Source organism: Periplaneta americana, chromosome 1 (assembly GCF_040183065.1).
Source record: "Periplaneta americana isolate PAMFEO1 chromosome 1, P.americana_PAMFEO1_priV1, whole genome shotgun sequence".
Taxonomy (NCBI): Eukaryota; Metazoa; Arthropoda; class Insecta; order Blattodea; family Blattidae; genus Periplaneta; species Periplaneta americana.
The window spans coordinates 146,206,771-146,226,504 of NC_091117.1; the positions used below are offsets into that span (position 1 = coordinate 146,206,771).

At 35.8% G+C, this 19,734-nt stretch overlaps 1 protein-coding gene across 2 annotated transcripts in view; it reads left to right on the plus strand.

The window, feature by feature from the left end:
* The window catches only part of LOC138701838 (uncharacterized), a 359,272-nt gene that overhangs the window by 99,112 nt on the left and 240,426 nt on the right, over nt 1-19,734 (plus strand). Inside the window, exon 1 of one of the 2 annotated variants that reach the window (XM_069829150.1) lies at nt 8,488-8,627. The exons of the other annotated variant lie outside the window; for it this stretch is intronic. The gene's annotated coding sequence lies outside the window, so the exon portion shown is untranslated. Of the gene's footprint in view, nt 1-8,487; nt 8,628-19,734 lie in introns of those variants that run through there. 2 annotated transcript variants of the gene reach the window in all.

A 19,734-nucleotide genomic window follows, 5' to 3' on the forward strand; every position in this document is an offset into this window, starting at 1 on the left:
TATAAATGTTTATACATTCAGAAATTTAAAATAAATATTACAGTCTGGACACATGATCTGAAGACATTAATTAATCAATTTAAGCACAGAAACTTAATCATAAACAAAAGAAAGATAAGTCTTTTGCATTCAATTTTTCTAGTGTTAATAGAAAAAAAAGAGTTCAGACAAGTTTGGAGGGGCAGTGCCCCCCCATGGCCCCCCCATAACTCCGCCTATGGAAATATGTGATTAGGGGAGAGTAGGGTAGTATCGGATATCGGGTAATATCGAACAGTGAGTTTCTTTCGTCTACAACCAGATGTTAGTACATGAATGACATGGTTACGTTTCTGCGATGTCGCATACAGTTATGTAACCACGTCATTCAGGTACTACCATCTATGGTAGATGAAAGAAACGCACTGTCCGATATTACCCGATGTCAGATACTATCCGACTCTCCCATAAATTTGAAACATTGAATAGTGCTTGCTATACCTCTACGTGGTTGGAAGCCACGTTGGTTTGTTAAGTCTGTTTTATGTCTCCCATTAAGGTAATAATTAATTTCCCTAGTTTCAAATCCAAGACTTTCCGGATGTTGCGGAATGAAGCAGAGAGTTGTGACCACAAATCACATTGTTGTTCCGTGGGTTGAAAACCACGAGCTTCCTGTGTGTACCGAAGTTCCCAAACAAATCTATGCCCAAGAAGTTCATAGGTGTGAGAGGCAAGGTACAGAGGAACAAATTGTAGACAAAATGACAGAAGCGTAAAGCATGAAACATGAATAATTAAAAAAACAAGAACAAACAAGTAGAAAATGTCATACCAAATGGAACATTTCTCAATTGATTGTATTTGTGTAGATAGGATGATAAGAAAGGTAGTGAGAGATTCTGAGAGACAAATTGATCGAATGAATGAAAACAATAAACGAGTAAAATTACTATTAAATAGTCGTAAAATGAAATAAAAGTAAATTGAAGGACACGTCTAGTGTTGAGAATATATAAGAGACTAGAAAAAATGAAGTGGAAGAACAAGTGGAAAAAGTGAGATATAATTATTAAATCAAATAAATTCAGATAAGAGTGATTGAAGGTACATGGAAATAACTTCATAACAAAAGAAATGAGTACCAAAGTAAGAAGAAGAAAAAGGAAAAAAACATGTGTACGTACATACATACACACATGCGCGCACTTACGCACACACGCATTTCTTTCATGTTGCGTTAAACAATGATTTACATTTGATAATGATGTGAATGATGTAGCCATTTATATTCCATTTTCTTTACTCGTGTAATACGAAAGTAACAATGAAGTTACGTCAAAAATAATTTATAAAAATTGAATGTTAAATAAAGAAGTAACAAAGGACAAAATGAAAGAATAATATGCAAGAAAATGAAATTAAGGGAAATAATAAGTTGAATTAATTTTTAAAGGTTTATATCAGGAACAGGATCCAGTACCTGACCTCGTTAAAATGCCCTTTCTTTTATTCATTATACAGTATATTCGTTTTGTAAGCCAAACATATTTTTATTGGAACTTTGCACAGTTTATTTCATTACATAAATAAGTTCTGAAAATTGCGAGCTCCTACCGTGTGTAGAACAGTGGTCGGCATTTGACCCACGACTCGACTCTTTAATAAACGAGCAGGGCGGAAGAGTAAGGTATGATCTCCCTCCTCTTAGCCATCACTTGTTTATTCAACGTTAATCAGTTTGGGTATCCTCCCTCTCCACCTTCCCTTTTGTTGTGTATTGCGGGCCTCATTTTACATGAAGTAATCTTTGCCGATCACTGGTGTAGAGTCTTCATACCTATCAATTTTATATTCCTTCAAATTTTCAAAGTACATGAAAAGTACAGTAGAGGAAGTGTAGTAGGCAAAATAAAATAGACGAAGTGTTATACAGTGCTTTCATTTCAACACTTCTCGTCTAAATAACTAATTATTTAAATTGAACTCAATTTAAACAAAAAAACACATCAATTTAGATATTGAGGGGGAAGTCTGAAACCAGGCTTAATTGCACTTTATATTTCACCCGCAGTCCCAGCGATCCCCATTTTGAAGTTTCAAATTGCACCCCTATATTTTTAAACATGAAAGAGCATTCAATTGTTTATACACTTCATTCATTTATTTCACATCTTTTTCCTGGCAACCTGACAAGAAACAGTTTATTTTGCACTAAATTAAGTTAATTGAAAAATGAGTTCTATTCAGTCAATACTTAACATAAACACAATAAAACATGTCATAATAGCATTTACACAGATTTTAAAAACAAACGTTTTCGCCAATTTTGATTGGCATCTTCAGGTCGTGTAGGTCGAATGGAACATGTTATAAAAAGTGAACACTTAATATATGACGTTAAAAACCAAAGTTGCAACTGTAATATCACTTAAAAACAGAGAATAGAATATAGCAAAAAGCCTCCACGATGTGTGTAGAATCACTGTGTTGAAAGAGGCGTGTGTGAACCAAGGAAACAGCAAAACTCTTCTGTCATTGCAGATACAGTTTTCAAGATAGATTTGAAGATGCTACGAACAGGTCGGTCGTGTGGCCGTTATGGAGAGCAGGAAAAATCCTGTAAATTGTAAGGAAAGAATGAAAGAATATTTAGAAGCATTTAAGTATTATTTAAATCTTCTAAAACAATACTTACAAAAAATGGAAGAACGTCTTGAAATCCATGAGGACGGCGACACGACTGATCTTTACATTAAGTGGTAGCGTATGACGAAAACTGTATACGTTGCACGACTAGTGGATGAATGACCGTTACTTGCGTGTGATTTTAAACAGCGGGTTATTTGAATTTGGGTATTGTTCGTTAAGGAGCGGGCTATCTTTATTATTAGAAAAGGTGGTAATATATAGTTCCTCCGCAGCATTCATATAATTATGATTGTTAATAGTCTTTAAGACCTGAAGGGCTTCTTCTATGCCAGTAAGTTCGTGATTAAGGGAAATGAGATGCGTGGCAAACTTTGATTTATTCCTATTGAATTTGAAGTCAGAGACGTGCTCTTTGTAACGCGAAAATTCCTTTTTGTTTGGCCAACGTATTTACTGGGACAGTTTTTACATTGTAATAGATAGATACCGCTATTGCCTTTGAAATTACTAAATTAAGTGTTAAAAATGTGCTACATTGTTGGTTAAATAGTAGTACAGTCTATTTTGGAACTCCTCGCGAACGTTTTGGTGTGTTTTCCTCCTAATCCGATTACATTCTTGGGTTATTCTATTTTTCAGTTCTTGAATATTCTCAGGCGGAGGAGTATAAACAACTTATTTCAAATGACCCCAAAGGAAGAAGTCAAGTGGCGTCAGGTCTGAAGATCTCGCCGGCCATTCTACAGCACCTCTCCTACCAATTCATTTTCCAGGAAATCTTCCATCTAGCCATTGTCGCACAGGTACTGCATAGTTTGAGGGAGCTCCGTCCTATTGAAAGTTCAAATTTTGTTTTTCCAACACCAGGTTTCCTTCATTGTCTTGGTTCTCTAGCGACAGTGTGATAAGTGGATCAATTACATTTTCTAATATGTTCAGATAGAATTATTCAGTCAGGTTTTCTTAAATGAAAATCGGTTCAACAATATCATCCGCAAAAATTCCATCCCACACACTGATCTTCTGAGGAAACTGGGTATTATCTTCACAAAACACGTGAGGATTTTCAATATTCCAGTACCTAAAATTGTATTCGTTGATAAACCCATTTAACAAAAAAGGCGCTTCATCACTAAAGCAAACATTTTGTGTCAAATTTGAATCATCTTAAATTTTCTGAGACATTTTACAAAATTCTACTCTTCTATCAAAATCGTCTTCGCTGAGCTCTTGGTGACTTTGTATTTTGTAGGGAAAAACTTTGTTCATTTTCAGCACTTTTTGTATGGAACCAACCGAAATGTTTGTTACAGTAGCTACTTTTGGAATTGAGGTGGTGGGTTCATTGATGAAATTACCTAGTATTTTAATCTGCGAAGTTTAATCGAGTTTTCTAGGTTGGCTATTTGCTTTATTACACACAGAACCAGTTTCTTCAAATTTCCGTTTTAGATCTATGACAGTGGTGACTTACGTTTTTCTCAGGATGCCTCTTGTTGAAAGGGCTAGCAGTTCTACGGGCACAACGGTTTTCAGCTCCATAAATAAATATGGTTTCTGTTCTCTCTTGAAGGGTATACACCATTTTACAATAATTTAATACACGATCACAACTATTACAAGAAAAAGTGTTCAATGATATTTGTAGCTTCAGCTCTAAACAACAGTAACAACACAACTATTACAAGAAATGTTCAATGGTATTTGTAGCTTCAGCTCTAAACAGTAACAATACAACTATTACAAGAAATGTTCAATGGTATTTGTAGCTTCAGCTCTAAACAACAGTAACAACACAACTATTACAAGAAATGTTCAATGGTATTTGTAGCTTCAGCTCTAAACAACAGTAACAACACAACTATTACAAGAAATGTTCAATGGTATTTGTAGCTTCAGCTCTAAACAGTAACAATACAACTATTACAAGAAATGTTCAATGGTATTTGTAGCTTCAGCTCTAAACAACAGTAACAACACAACTATTACAAGAAATGTTCAATGGTATTTGTAGCTTCAGCTCTAAACAACAGTAACAACACAACTATTACAAGAAATGTTCAATGGTATTTGTAGCTTCAGCTCTAAACAACAGTAACAACACAACTATTACAAGAAATGTTCAATGGTATTTGTAGCTTCAGCTCTAAACAACAGTAACAACACAACTATTACAAGAAATGTTCAATGGTATTTGTAGCTTCAGCTCTAAACAACAGTAACAACACAACTATTACAAGAAATGTTCAATGGTATTTGTAGCTTCAGCTCTAAACAACAGTAACAACACAACTATTACAAGAAATGTTCAATGGTATTTGTAGCTTCAACTCTAAACAACAGTCGAGATCGCCAGGTAAGGATATAAAACAAAATATGTGAAATAAATGACTGAGGTATATAAATAATAATTGAATGCCCTTTCATATTTAAGTATAAAAATATAGCCTACAAGTGCCATTTGAAATTTCAAAGTGGGGTGGCTGGGGAGTGGGGTGAAATCTAAAATGCAATTAAACCTGGCTTCACACTTTTCCCTCAATATCTAAATTGAAGTGTTTTGTGTTTAAATTGAATTCAATGTAAATAATTAGTTGTTTAAACTAGAAACTTTTGAAATTAAAGCCCTTTATGTAAAAAAGTAGTGGATAAAGTGCAGTGAATTAAAATTCTCGGGGGCGAAGTGTAGTAGGCGAACAAACGGGATACGCAGTAATAGTGTGCTGGTTAATGATCCAAATTATTTCAGAAATCTGTAAGATAAATTAAATAGAGTTTTCAGCCCTGTAAAAGGTTAATATGGTTCTTATTTTACCATTTCTGTTGGTCATTTTATAGTTCTGAATCTCGTCATATCCCGGCGCCAAATAATTGAGTTTGACTAATTTGTATTCAGCTGGTATTGTGAGATATTTTAGATAACCCAGGATAAGTTAGATTGTAGGAAAGTAAGGAAAGAGAAAGAAAAGAAATGAAAGATTTGATTTAAAAAAAGTGTAGGCTAAGACTGAAAAGAAAAATACAAAAAGAGCGAGGAGAAGAGAGGGGAAGAGAAAGGGAGGGAGGTAAAAAAAAAAGAGTTGGAAATAAATTAAATTAGTCATTCACTTCCGTTGTGATTTTCGTTCTTTATGCCACTCTTTCACAGATAATTTGAGCAGGAATCTTCGCTTCAACACCGCGACTCCCGGCATTTGTTCCAGAGAAACAAGAAATTTAGTGGTGATGAATGTGTGCGAGGGAATCGATCCTCCAATACATTCAATGAGGCCTAACTGTGATCGATGCAGACACACGATATTGCTTTCACATTGACATCTACCGTATTTCTCTTCCTTTTAGCCTTATTTCTAGAGAACACAACATCTTCGAAACCTTATGCTACGAGACTCAGTTTGAATGATACTCATCTCTCGTTACTAATGGAAATTGTGTGACATTATATTCGGAATGTGGTATATATGTCTTCAGAACTCTTGCTTCTAGTTCTTTTGAATTCATTTTAACGATTCTCTCACCTTATAAAATTAATACAGTGTCAGTGAGATAACGCAACGATGGTTGATATTGGCCTACATGACGATCTATGTAAGGGAACTTATACACGCCAAAGTTAAATCTGCGTTCGGAAAGAAGTGAATCACCGTTCCCTCTCCCTCTGGTCTTTGTGACCTATGAGTAAATACTAAGCTGATAAAGACATGTTTACTGTTCGTGCCAGCGGGTTGTATGAGAACGTGTTACATATATATTTCCGAATTTAGAAGTGAGTTCATCTACTTGACGTTGCACTGTTGGGCCAAATTGTATTTTTGGTTCTAATAATAGTAATAATAATAATAATAATAATAATAATAATAATAATAATAATAATAATAATAATAATAATATCAAGTTTTAAAAAATGAGAAGGCATTAGGATTCGAACTGGGGTTGCCTGGATGACAACTCGGCTCTAACCATATGAGCTACGCTGTTACATAGTCTAATGCTTCCCTATGAGGCACCTAACGGAAGTATGTCACAAACAATAGCCAATATTTCCAAAACGAGGGGTCATTGGCCACCCATACCAGGTATGACTTTAAAGAGTACTTTTTGTACTTTCATCTCATACAATCTTATTTCATTCGGTGATATACAGAGCGTGTCCTCTCCTTGTAAAACATCCCAAAGTTTTGTTTTGTCAACTGTATCGAATGCCTTATGGTAATCAATGAATGCCAAGTGCGTTGTTATAATATAAATATAAAAAATAATAACAAATAGTAGACTAAGAAAGATAGTTAAAAATATACTGTAATCGAGAAAGTTGGTACTCCCCCATTCATTCCAGTTTGACAATCTCACACCCCCAGTCCATCAAATGCTTAGCAGTCAGTGCTGCCACTTGAATTCTCTGTCTAGTGGATTCTAGGCTACACAAGCACTGCGGAGAGACTTCTCGCTCGCACTGTATAATGTCTATAGTACAACACAACACATAATGTTACGCAAAACAAAATAATATTACTGTAACAATGTAATTCCTTCATTTCTGAGGAGAGTCCGAAGGCTTGTTGTGCCGACCTCCTTATTGTGGAATGATTATTGAAGTCCTCAGGATTGCATTCCTGTGAGTACGTGATTCACTGTTTAGTGCCATTTTATCGATTCAGCTACGGCATCCAGGTTTGACAGAGTCCTCCTGTTGATATTCTGCAGCCTCCTCAGATCGTTAGCATATGTTCACAAATCACGTAATACTACGTCCTGTTGTATCCTATTTTGACCCGAAAAGTCGACCTGGTTGGCAAGTTGGTATAGCGCTGGCCTTCTATGCCCAAGGTTGCGGGTTCGATCCCGGGCCAGGTCGATGGCATTTAAGTGTGCTTAAATGTGACAGGCTCATGTCAGTAGATTTACTGGCATGTAAAAGAACTCCTGCGGGACAAAATTCCGGCACATCCGGCGACGCTGACATAACCTCTGCAGTTGCGAGCGTCGTTAAATAAAACATAACATTTGACCTGAAAATATCAGCACCGTAGACATCGTGATTCATAATGGTGCCATCTGTCCGAGGGAGCTACACAAACTGGTGACAGCCTGGTCTGCGTGGTGCGCTATGAAGCTTTCCCTGGGATCTATGCAGGTGCTCCAGACAGATTACATCTGCAGGTCTATCACGATACGTCTTCTGGATCTCTTAGTCGACCTGAAACTATTGAAAACTTTATGAAGTTGAAGTTAATGAATACAAAATTTAAAAAACTCAACCAGATATATTGTCCCAACCAGGATTTGAACCCGGGCACTGATCGTTTCACGGACTGGGGCGCTAACCGCAACTCCATAGCGGTGGACATATTAAGTAATGCTGAATAATAGGCTATGTTTGTTAATCAAATGACAGGTACTTTGCGTCGTTCTCCGAAGCGTTCCCTCTAGGACTGAAGCACCGTTGCTGTAGTTCTTTTGCCGCTGTATTGTTGCTGTCACTGTACCATGGGAGGTGATCTACATAACAACGCATGATTTAATTTAGCAATACTAGTAGAATTCCGATAGGGCAAACGGGAGTAGCTCGACGAAACATATCATCAATCACAAATTCCGCTCGGATCCGCCGGGATTTGAAACAGTGTTAGTAGCGTGGAAGCCAACCTCGCGCCGTTCGGCTAACGGTGCGTCGTACTAAATAAAATTATATATGATAAAAATCAACGTATACATTAATTCCATTTATTTTATCGACATATCCACCGTATCCATTGTAGAGCGCAACACGTGTGGTGGTAATTGTCGTCTTGGACGCCTTGAACTTCTCATTCTCACCGCTAGATGTCAGTATAGGAAGCGACGCCAAGATGGCTGCGTAGTGAAAAAAAGGAATTACGCAGATACGAGCTCCAGCTTGTGGCATCAGTGAAACGTACAACGCGAATTTTTTTCTACTTCTTGAAGATAAGTCTTGAACAATGAAAGAGCTCATCTTTAAATACAGCAACTGACAGGTGAGTTGGGTTAATTTTTAATGGTTTGTTTTTTATTAGTTATTCATGGCCATTACATTGTTGGGAGATCTAGCATGCCTCGCCTGGGCATCGTGCACAGGCGTACTGTCGAGCGATCAATAAACACACTCGAAACAAAATAAGGTCAGAATCTTGATAAACTTCTCATCTTGAATGGAATAATACCCTTTACAGAGATGACACATCCTCTTCCTTCTCATAGAAAGCGAAACTTCGGAAATCTTCGCGCACAGTAGACAGTATTCAAGCCTAGTGACTTCTTTAAGGTAAAATTAATTGAAACAGTCTAATACTGAATGAAACGGAGATAAATTCTATAATAATTTCGTTAACTGCGATTGGAAAACACAAGTAATAACACAGTACAACTTCATTTCCGTTAGAAACCATTTTACATTTTTTTAATACTTTTTAATATTATTATGGAGGCTGAGAGTAGATACCTCATTTACGATTAAAAAAAAACTATTGCACGAGTTGAAGTGGCTTTAGGGTATTGTCTTTCTATTATGTTGAATCAAGATTGATAACATATTGAAACATTTGCGTGAATTGCTAATGAACATATCTTATTCCAATATGGCGGCCATAATATTTATGTTACGCCCACAAAGCTCTAAGGCAATAATAAATTAATTTGTAAATGAATATTTAATTTTGATTTACAGATACAAAAGGTTGAATTCAACATCGGATTAGGAATACCACAGCATGTATTTCACAATGCATTTCATTCTCATATTCTAGGAAATGTTAATTGGCGCCGCCATGATAGCTTTTCTGAGTACACGTGTTGCAATCAGAATTATTGATTAGTCAACGGACAATGTCAAACTTTTTATATGTAACGGATTTGATTCGGTTCTTTCTTGAATGTAATTAGTGAGTTTGTTAATAAATATTATTATATTTTATGACTATTTGGAATAATAAATTTACTCTAATGGTAAAAATAAAGTAGAATTGATCTTGTTAAAGAAATTGCTGAATAATTTACGGTGAAAGATGTAAAAAGTAACGGTCATCTGACAAGTTACATATCAGAAAATTAGACGTTGGTGCTATTTAACTTCTACGAAGCCTTCGTCTGTAGCAATATGTTGTCTCTTTTATGGATGACTAATATAAATGACTGTGAATTAATGATAATCTAGAGAATGGTGTCAGAGAAAACGTAAATACTTCGACAAAAAATTTCCCTAATTTCGTCTTTGTATATGAAGAAAAAAATTGACCTTGGCATAGGATGCCGTCACTAACTGTTCGGAAATACTGCGCTGTTGTATATAATACGAATAGTAAGAATGAAATATGTCTTCAGAATACGCTATAGGAATATTATAAAATTCATAGAAGTAAATACATAATCTAGAGTGGCAACTAGTTAATTCAAATAGGCCTACATAGAACAAACTTTCTCAATTCGATGAATAGACGTCAAATGGAGAAAACTGAAAAATTTAATAGGCTATCATATTTGTCGTTATATAGTGTCTTTGTAAAATAAAACAAGAAAGATACAGAAAGACAAGAATAAACTTCAAGGAAATAAAAGGAAAATTTTAAGAATTATGAGTGAAATCAGAAAAGTAGTGAAGAACAACGGAAACATTAGAGTATAATCAATGTACTTAATTTAATTAGGCAAAGTAAAATAAAATAGCGTATAAATAATTTAATACCTACGTAGAGCAGGAAAGAATTTCAAGGCTTCCTCAACCAAACATAAACCAAAGCATAAGAGAAATGCTAGATTGGACAATTAATATAGATTGCTATAAACAATGTATTCTTAACACATGAAGGATTATACTGATAGTTTTGAGTTTAATAATTTAGGAAGTAATGAGGAGTAATGAGTTAATGGAAAAAAAGAGAGAGAGAGAGAGAAGAAGAAGAAGAAGAAGAAGAAGAAGAAGAAACGAAAGCTCGAAATTAATCATATAAAGATCATCAATCGGAGGGGAAGTTTGAAATACCACTAGTGTATCTAATGGACACGATCAGTGGCGGCTCGTGATCATTTTTGTTGGTGGGGCCAGATATTTCACAAATTTTTGCGATGTGCGTTAAATAGTGCACCAAAATTATTTATTTCATTTTAGTTAATTTTTTCTACTTAATACAATATAACTTAAACTACCACCTACATAATAACGCAAATTCAACATTAAACTTTCCAATTTGCAGAATTATTTATAAAGAAGACGTGCTCGGCTGCCCTTCTTTCTGACAAACTTTTCGATGGCCTTATTCTTAAGTTCGGAATTTGATGGAAATGCTCCTTAAGAATAGAAAAGAAAGCCAACGAATTCAGCCTATCAGTGTTTCTGAGATATTTTTTTTTTCTGTTTAATGTGCTGAAACTCTGTTCTGTCACAGCTATTGAAACAGGTGCGATTGGAAGGGCTTTTCCCACTTCAGAGAATTAATCTTCAAAGGAATAATCCATAAAAAAAACTAAACAAATCACACACAGAGGAAATGTCTTTAAATGTATGATTTCGATAGATCACTGATAGCTCATTAATACATTTTTCTTTCGAAATTAAAGGACAGTATTTTTTTTACGAAAATATTACCAGGTCGCTGGGGAACTTATCTCTATATGAAGCAAATTTCTTTGGATCAAGCATATTAAAGCTACCAAATATATGTGATCGTAGAGAACGTAATTGAAATGGTTGATAATGATATCGCATAATTCTTTGGGCATCTGCAGACAGGTTTACTTGCCTACTGAGTTTCAGACTTTCTCTTTCATAATCGACATTTATTTCATATCTGTTAGTGTTCTCTCTTATTTCCATTACAGCTCACTCAAAATGTTGTAATGCGTCAGATATTCTCAATCTATTTGCAGTTTGCATCTGTATTATATTGTACTGGGACATCATTTTATTTTTACTAACATTTCTAATGTTAACCTGGCTATACCTTTGGATTACCGGTTGAGAACGGGAAACACAGTTTGTAACTCCCTTCCACGACTGGAGTTCGGTGATACTGGCGTAAAATACAAACAAATCACTTTACTAGGTATAGGAGGGAAGAAAAGTAGTTCATCCATTTCCGTAAACTAGAAAATATCGCGATTTTGATTTTGATAATTGTCATTAGGTTTTTGTTTAATCAAAATATAGTACTGCATTAACAATAAGTGTTTTTACTCATGAACTGATCTATCCATTCGGACGTATTTATTATGCAGTGTATATTATACTATCTGCAGCATATTAGCGTACAATACAGAGAATGAAGTTAAATTGAAAAATAATCATAATATGGATATGTAAACACATTTTTCAAATGGTGGCCGTTCATTCCGATACAGGCTCCTTTTTGTGCATATTATTGACTATCTAATCCAATTACCAGTCTCTTCCTTCGTACTAGTAACTCATGTTGAAATAATTCTGTACCTACTCTATAAAAGAGTACCTTATGTACTGTAAATTCAATCTTCACTTCTGCCCGATCCGAAAAGATAAAATTACTCAGACATGCTATCTACTGTTCGTCCAAGTGGTTTTCTCGCAGGGTCGTAGAAAGGAGGGAAATCACGTGACAGTTAATTACTTAACGCGGCCCTTTTATTTAAGTTATTTTAAACAGTTGTATAATATTACGTAGACGTCCAATTCCTAACAGAAATTAATGTTTTCAGAAAAGAGCTAAGACAGCCCAGCCACTAACCTTTTTCAGAGGGGCGAGCAGAAGCGGGGGGGGGGGAGAACCAGGATATGACGTAGGCAAACGGACGAGAGTGCCTGTGCGAAAATATGATTCAACATTGAAAGCTCTTTCGTCACTGGAAAACGCGAACATTTTCTGGAACGTACTATACTAAGTCGGTACTGTTTACTGTGGCCGAAAGGCGACTTTGACTGCATACGCGGTCTTGGTTCTGTGAGGAAGACGGTTGGAATTCTACTGCGTGTGAAGTACATTAAAAAACTCAGGTACAATAAAAACTGAAGTAAAAATAAAATGATGTCCCTGTATAATATATCAACATGTTTCATTAAGTCATAAAAGAAATTTAGAAAAACAAAAATTCATTATTATTTTTTTAGTAGGTTATTTTACGACGCTTTATCAACAGCTTAGGTTATTTAGCGTTTGAATGAGATGAAAGTGATAATGCTGGTGAAATGAGTCCGGGGTCCAGCACCGAATGTTACCCAGCATTTGCTCATATTGGGATGAGGGAAAACCCCGGAGAAAACCTCAACCAGATAACTTGTCCCGACCGGGAATCGAACCCGGGCCATCTGGTTTCGCGGCCAGACGCGCTAACCGTCATTATTATATTATTATTTAACAAATTTTTTAGGCCAGGAACTTCTTTCACTGTTATATCATTCCATTCATTTTATTCATCTCTCTCTCTCTTCAATCCTTTCGAAGCATTTTAATAGCACCCGTTTACTTTCCTTAACGGAGAATGCAACTCGGGACTGAAAGTTCCATCTTATTGCTAAAAATGGTTGGTATGCGCTTACTGCTCACAGACCACAGTAGGTCACTGCGTTAGATGAAGTGGAGAAGAATGCTATGAATCCAGCAATATTTGCAAAAAACAACTTCACTGATTTAATGGGTTTTGAACGTGTATTTTTATAACTAAATTAAGTTGCTGGGCGTAGCAGTGAACAAATTTCGCATAAGGAAATGTTTTCTGCATCGAAGTCTGGACCGCACTCTGGTTTCCACTCATTACTACAGCACCATCATATGCTTGAGCTATGAGTTTATTTTCTAAATTGGAAGGTTATAGACTTTGTTTTAGAACCTCGCTCAGACCGTTAGCTGTACGGTTGTTCACAGAACAATTATCTCAGACAGTTGCTTCCGTCCGTCAGGCGGGCCAGCTTGGACGGGCCCCAACGAAGCATATACTCGTAACGATAACTTCGTAACACTTCGTGTATTTCCGTCGGTAGCGAATGCGACATTGCACGCCGCGCATCATGGCAGTTGAGCGCTAAAGTGATTCAAGTTGTGGGCCCTTTGTTCTTGTTCAGCGCTGTTTTCGTCAACAATCGCTTCGACGTAAACGTATGCAGCATAGTAAAGCTATGCACATATCGAATTTGTTCAAATAAAACTAATAGAGAAACGGGTAGGTGTCAGTTTAGTCCGTAATCCGGGTAGTTTAGTCTCACCATGTGCGTCAGTTTAGTCCGACCATGTGTGTCACTTATGTCCCCTTTAACCTATTTATTGCAGGTCCTTGGCGTTACTCAGAAAGTACCGTGAGGAGTAATGTCCGAAGATTTAGCCCCTATTCTAGCCCGCAATGTGTAACATTACGTTTGTTTGCTGCTGTATGATGTATAAAGTACGTGCACTCAACTCACAAAAACATTCACGCATAGTAGGATCTCAAGCTCGAGACAACCCGTCACTCTGGTATGATTTGTCCGAGCATAATAATAATATGATTAAAGTCATTATACTGTTATTGAACATATTGTCGTTCAGAGAACATACAGAGGCAGTTGCACAGGAGAACTAACATTTAAAATTAATGTGTATAAAGAGGAACAGTAATATACAAATTCTCACAATTTTATGGAACAATACATTATTTTGTTCATACAAAATGCAGTAAATAGATGCGTTACAAACACACTAATTACTGATTATATTATTTATGTTTTACATTACTGCCTGCATCAGGCCGGGACGCTATTAGCTCGGTTGAGTCATTGCAGATCACCTCTTAATTCCTCATTCCACCTTCCTCGGCTGAGACAGTTATGTTTTGGTGCGGTACTAACGGACAGGAAGGTCAGTGACGATTGTATCGGCCTTTTATGAACTTACGGCTCTCGCTGGTCGTCCAAAATCCACCACTGATGCACAGAACATTACTCAGCGTTTGTTTATAAGGCGGTGTAAGCGAAAAGTATATATGCGGGTTTTTCTGCGTCCATCCTACTTCCCCTCTTATGCCCAGGGTTGATCTATATCTTCAATTATTTACTTACTTATACAATATATTTACATTATGTACATTTCACACAGTTGGTTTTCTTTCAAGGTTGTTCAATTTATAGCGTCTTCCAATAGCGAGATTGTAGCAATGTCCTATTTTTCACTATAATAATCAGCATTGTAGTGAATTACGAATGTTTCGAGGGAAAAATTTTTGCAATGCTCACTCAGATTTTTGGGGTGGGTGATGATTTTCACCAAGATGGGCGAGAATAATTTCCGAAAAAGAAGATTATTTTAATACATGTTCGAAAAAGATTTGCAAATGCGGTTTAGGCTAAGGAATGTATATTTTGAGTAGTACAGATGATGACATAGAATTTCCAACTGACAGTTAAGTACTTCATAATATTAATTAAATTATACATTTATTGGAGAAACGTTTAATCAATGTTGGGTTGCCTAAAATATGGCAACTAAAGTAATATGAATAAATATTTACCATATAGGCTTAATATTACGATTGTAGGTATTGGAATAGCGCCAATCCGTGAAGTCTTTCCATTTTGCTTGTTGCATAATATTTCCTTGCATCTACTTTCATATTACCCCGATTTTGTCTTCATCATTGCTAAAGACATGGGATGAGGTTTTCTTGCATTGAATTTCTTTCTACTTATTTCCAACCTTTCTTCTTAAGTTTACCCAGCCATCTTTTTGTTTTCGATGATTTTAATATGTTTTGAGGTTACCTCTGGGTATGACGAAATTTTCTTGTGGTAATATAACAAAAATGAACACTGTATATAGGTCACTGCTTACATTAACAATGCACGTGGTCTTCACAATTACGATTTTACTATGATTCAGAAGGCCGTGATGACTTAATTGGAAATTAAATTAATTGACATTTATTTTAAATGTGTATTAGTTTGGTGAAATGCAAACAAATTAATTATGATTTAACTTCCGTATTTAAATTAAACTACAAATAGTTAATTGCGGATTAGTGTCATGTTGGTGAAATCGGCCCAAAGTGCAATAATTTAAGTATGAATTAACAGACGATTTAAAATCCTTTCTTATACTTTTAAAATATATGCATTATTTGTAGAGGTTTTCTCTGGGTTCACCTGTTTCTCCATATTAGGCATCAACATAATACATCGGAAGCTCTTAAGTTTGACATCCTATAGTTCGACTGATTACGTAGGAGAATTAGATAAGCCCCTATACGGGCACTAAGAAATGGGTTTGCCATTTGAATGGAAATTGCTCCTGTGTTTTGTAGTGATACTTTTGTTAAAGGAAAACAGAATATTTTATTGATTAGGACATCCATATTGATCACTGATTTTAAATTAATGAACTCTTCTTTTTCTATTTGAGAATTGTGCCGTTTGTGAGACGGAACTGTCGAAACCCACTGCGGGCAGGAAATACGAGTACAGTATTGTATTCGTTGATGAATAACCAATAAGAATTTGTATTTCACCTGCCACACCCACTACCCTTATTGGTCAGAACTTTCAATTCTGTTCTGCCGAACTTAGGAGAGCCCACTGTATCGTCAACACCTCCTTATTTCGTCATCATTCCATAGCATTCACCGAACGCCGGCTGGGACATACACGGTGGGGACTGGCCTAGAGACGAGTAAGGTGGCCTGTTGAACACGTTGCCACGTCTCTCACGCCAGAACATTAACAAATTTAAGCATATAACTTTATTTAATTTCAAGAAAACGTAATACAACACACAAATATGTATTTAAACTAATATTAACTCTTTCCTAGATATACCTACTCCTGTAGGCCTAATTCTTTTTGTAATTTTACTAACGATATAAGCAGTATAACGCGAATAAAATAAGAGGAGAAATATTTTTTTCTGGGAAAACTATCAAGTTTTGACCCTACGTTGTATGGACATTTTTTGATCGTATAGACGGTCCCCGACGACATTGAAAAGGACGGCACTTATACCCCTTACATCCTGTATAAACAGACAGTGAAGAGGTCATTACATATTCATTGAAGCCGTAAGGTTTAGTTAAACTTACAACAGAGGAAAATGAAAATGCTGACGATAACCTCAAGCGAAAAATGTTGATATATTTAGGGTTTTCCTTGGCTTTCGAGGGCTCGAGCCTGGACTGATCCCATACACTGTTAGCGTAAGGCAGTGATGTCAAAGCAAGAGCATTTTTCTGACCTTGACGTCGTGCGCGGGCAGCAAGCGCTAAGTATGGAAAGAGGAAGGGTTGTGTATATGAATAAGCAACCTGTTTTATTAAGAAAACAGTGGTGCACAAACTTCAAACGGAACGTGAAATTTTATGTCGTTATTTTTATATGGCTTCTTTCTGTTTAATATCATCTATATTGTCTGTAAAACAAAAGTAGGCTACTAACACTGATTTCTTAATATTGCACTTGTGTTTTAAATCTTAATAACATAATAGAGAGTTAAGAAGGAATATTCACTTAAATTCCATAGTAGTATAATATTATACTGTATTAACTGATGAAACACATCATTCATAAAGAAAGTGATATTCCAAAGAAAGAGATTGAGTACGACATGATAAGTTGGAATTTATATTGATGGTATCTTTAGCCTTACAAAAGTAATCAATAAACTAATCAAAACAATATTACAGTACAAAGCAAAGTTACCTAGGTACTGTATCTGTTTTAAGTGTAACTAATATTACATAACAAAATTCTTATCGCATTATGCTTTTAAGCTGATATTTGTGAGCAACTTCCTATCATCAGAATATTAAATTATTTCCTCGAAATCTGCTGAAGTTATAGAGCTGACATTTTTACAACACATAGGCACGTATCTTTTGCTTATGATGTAACAGTAGTTGCTTTGTTAATTCATTTCCTTACAAACAATTTCCATGCGAATATTTTCAAAATTTTCAATACACTATCTTCAGTAATATGTATATACAGTATATTAGATTTACGAAAACATTCTGTAAGGTTACTAAATAAATAGTCCTATACTTTAAAATTTCACTTTTCTATATGAAAAGTTGAGAAACATTTCTTTTGAATAAAAAAATCAAACTTGTGAAAAATGAGCATTAAAATTAAAACTTACATTCTTATAATGCACTTATAATTCTAGTCAAATCTAAAAATTAACATGGATACATTTTGTTGAATTTTTGACCGATAAGCAAAGTACAATTTAATCTTGACCTATAGTAACATGGAACAATTTTAATAAGTTCTCTTCCCTTTATCTATTAAATCAGTGCTAGCCATTCCTGAATATAGCTCGACCAAGCGGCATATACCACCTCTTTCGTCTGTCTCTTTCCTTTCCGCTGTAAAGCGCTCAGGCTCTCCTTGCGCTCTAAAGCGCGCGCTTGATCCTGTGGGCATCATTTGACATGCCTGGCGTAAGGTAAGATGATGAGGAAAGACTTGGGGCTCCGGTTTCCTGCAGCTTATCAGGCTACTTGTCAGAGAAAATATGGGTTTCATATTTAAGTTAACCCTTAAATTGGCAAAATTTCATTTCTCACACTAGTTTATTAAACCGTGTCGGACTGTAAAGAAAACAACTATCGCAGTGTCCATGTTTTTTTATGTCTTACAATATTATAGTTTTGTGAAATTTTAATTTTCCTACCAATTTTTTTCTATTGTACTATTAAAATTATAGCATATAGCCTATTAATCTGTTGTATCATATAGGAAACTTTGCGAATTTAAGAGTTAAACTACAAATAGGCCTAGTTAATTGTTGATTAGTAACATTTTAGTGAAATCGGCCCTAAGTGTAGTAATTTAAGTATGAAGTTAATAGAAGATTTAAACCCCTTTCTTATGCTTTTAAAATATGCATTATATGTAGGGATTTTCTCTGGGTTCTCCTGTTTCACCATTTTAGGCATCTACAGTACATAATACCGTCAACATCTCTCTATTTCGTCATCATTCCATAGCATTCCCAGAATCCGGCTAGAGACGCACGGTGGGGACTGGCATAGAGACGAGTTAGGTGGCCTGCTCGAAACTTGAACACAAAGCGAACCTTAGCGTAGATAGCCAGCGTGGGTTTGGGAATACGCCAAGCTTAAGGGTTAGCGCAATAGATCTTAAAAAGTCGCAGTTCTCCCCTCCTGAAATGTATTTTAATTAAAATTCTTAATATTACATTTCGCTTCTGAACAACCTAAATAACTGAAAAGAGACAATCAAGTGGTTACTAATCAGGGGTCACCATAATTTCCGATATAATTTGGTAAAATATTTGGTCTTTCCAACTCGTAAAGTTTAAGGTCCGCCATTAAGCAAGATTTCACACGGGCCTCCTATTTGGAAAATTGATATTTACTCGTTGGTGTGCTTCCTGCCATACAGAATTAGTTCTTAATGTAGGCAACTGCAATGGAGGCAGGCATGACGTGCTTCAGAGGTACGCCCTTCATGCTAGAAAGCGTGGGCAGAATTGCGCTTTACGTGTTCATGTAGCTCTAATAGGTTTACAGGTCAAATTGCGGCTATTCTCGTGTTTTACGTTCACCTTCTCGTGTTTGTCTTCTGCTAATAAAGACAGCCAGCCGTTATTACAATAACGAGAGACATGAATAACATGTTCGTGTGCTAGTGCAAAATTCTACCAAGAAGCAAGTCTAAAAATTTCTAGTGCTCTACTTATTCCGCTGCAAGAACGGAATTGACAGCGCCTGTGAAACTGAATAAGAAAAATTTAACAGATCTTCTAGTCTGTGTCAGTCGTGTGCAGAACCTAGCTTATTTGCAATGTACCGAATGAGTGACGAGGAACGCTGAAACTCAAATTTATTGCTGGCGTTCAGTTACAATATACAGAGTGTAAGGGTATAAGTGTCATTATTTTAACTGATGATTATTCATGTCATAAGGAAGAAAAAAGTCCTCACATTTTTTCAAAAAATGTCCTCACATTTTTTCTAATTGCAATATTTAACTAATGATTAAAGTTTACAATATTAGGCGTTTGACAACGTTGCTGGATGGGGAGGAAGGAGTTTACAAGTACACGGTACAGCTCAAGCGGATACAGACTTCGGTACAAAACATGATCTGTTGTAATGCAGGGGCGGACCGTTGTTTACATAAAACGAACAGAAAAT